At 44.4% G+C, this 2,244-nt stretch overlaps 1 pseudogene; it reads left to right on the forward strand.

The window, feature by feature from the left end:
• The window catches only part of LOC116073699, a 2,443-nt pseudogene extending 1,316 nt beyond the window's left edge, over window positions 1-1,127 (forward strand).
• The last annotated feature ends 1,117 nt before the right edge of the window (window positions 1,128-2,244 follow it).

The following is a 2,244-nucleotide window of genomic DNA, read 5'->3' on the forward strand; positions in this document are numbered from 1 at the left end:
AAAAAAAAAAAGAAAGCTGTCTATGGCTTGAGAGGGTGTGGGGCTTCTCAGCCCCCACAATCATATGAAATAACTACTTATGCTACCTCTCATGTGTGTGTGAGATTGGCTCCACTTCTCTGAAGGACCCTGACTATAGAGCTCATTCTTATTGTCTTTATTATGCAAGTGATAGAACTCAGTCTCACGGTGGTAAAGGACCAGGTTCAAGTTCAAAGAGAAAGCAGCTAATCTTGGATCTACTGCTTCTCCATTGCGTGTGAGATTATACTCTTAACTATGAGTTTGATGTACAGTTTTAACTGTCACCAGCTTTGCACTGGTCTCCTGTGAGGGCTATGGGTGGGAAACTGTAGCTTGGTAGGAACAGCAAACAAAACAAAGTCTTTAAATGGCCTTAGGCTCAACACTATATAAGAATATAAGCTAGATCTGATTTTTTATTGGTTATTTTATTTATTTATATTTCAAACATTATCCCCCTTCCTAGTCTCCCCTCTGTAAACCCTCTAGCCCATCCCCTACTTTGCCTCTAAGAGGGTGCTCTCCCACCCACCCACTCACTCCCACCTCAGTGCTCTAGCATCCCCCTATATTGGGGCATCAAGTCTCTACAGGACAAGGACCTTCCCTCCCATTGCCAGATAAGGCCATCCTCTGCTACATATGTAGTGGGAACCATCCTCTGCTACATATGTAGTGGGATCCCTCCATGTATACTTTTTGGCTGATGGTTTAGTCCCTGGGAGCTCTGGAGTACCTGGTAAATTGATATTGTTGTTCTTCAATAGGTCTGATTTTTAAAAAGCAAACAAACTAATACTGATGTCCATTAAGCATTTTGTTATGGAATTTGGACTCAAGCCCATGTGCCATCTTGTATGGACTCTGTGAAAGGTTTGATGCCCCTGTCTCAAATGAGCCTGAAGTGTCTGCAGATTAGTGAGGCTGGTGATGGGGAAGAAGAGCCAGATGTGAAGCAAGAACAAGAAGGGAAATCTAGACTCTACACCCTTCCCTTACTGCTTCCAGCTTCGATGACATACGATGATGCCAAAAATGCTCTCGCCTTCTGCAGCACTGCAGCCCATGCACTGGGCTTGGGACCTGGAGGCAGTGAAAGATGAGATCTGGTAGAGCAGAAAAATTTCAGCAGTGGCTGCAGCCCCTGGCCAACAAGGTGAGCCAGCGAGTTCATGCCACTGTGCTTGGGCTGAGGTAAGGCCCCGTGACCTCTGCTAACCTTACTCTCTCACTTCTGCTCTCCTCATTTCAAGCAAATTTTTCCCCTCCTCCAGAGCCACCCAGGAAGGGTGACATAAAGGATAAAATTCTATATTAGTTAACAGGCACAGTACAAAAGCAACACAAGGAGGCATGGATGGGGTTGGATAGCCATAGACCTCTGCGTAGCACACAGCCGCACTGCCAAACTGCCTATCCTCTCAGAATGCCTCCATCTCTTGTCTTCTGCTAACAGACTATGTACCCAACTGACCATGTGAATGAAATAGGTGGCCCCTGGCTACATTAATTACTTTTCTGTTATTATAAAAAATTGTGCCCAAGATCAACTTAAGGAAGAGACTTTGTGGCTCATGGTTTCAGAGGGGATAAGAGTCCACCATGCCAGGAAGACACAGCAGCAAGCAGCATGGCACAGCATTGGGAGCAGGGAGCTGAGAGCTTGATCACACCATCAACAGCAACCATAATACAGAGAGAGAGAGAGAGAGGGAGAGAGAGAGAGAGAGAGAGAGAGAGAACAGAAGTTGGGTGAAGCTATATAATCTCAAAGCCCACTCCTAATAATGTAATTCCTTAAGCCAGACTGTATGTTCTAAACCTCCCCAAACAGGACCACCATCTAGGGACCAAGTCTTTGATTATCTGAGGAATGGGGCACAGTTCTCAATTAGATCAACACACCTATCATGATAGACCTTAGTCCGGCCTAGAAAGTTCTAAGACTCAAGGTATTAAATCTGTAACCATGTGTCACTGTTCGAAGCAGGTTTGACATGAAATAAGTCATCTTATTTTAAAGACAATGGTGACTGCCGATTCTGCCCACATTCTTGGAGAAATAACTGTCTAATCTCGACAAAAGCCACTGAAAACTACCTGCAAACTGTACTTCTCTATTTGCTCAAAGTTTCCTTATATTCTACATAAAAACTTTCTACGTGAAATTTGTAAGAAAGTCTATGTACAGAAAAGTTCCCTCGGGATCCAACCAGGAGC

This window comes from Mastomys coucha, unplaced genomic scaffold (assembly GCF_008632895.1).
Source record: "Mastomys coucha isolate ucsf_1 unplaced genomic scaffold, UCSF_Mcou_1 pScaffold23, whole genome shotgun sequence".
Classification (NCBI taxonomy): Eukaryota; Metazoa; Chordata; class Mammalia; order Rodentia; family Muridae; genus Mastomys; species Mastomys coucha.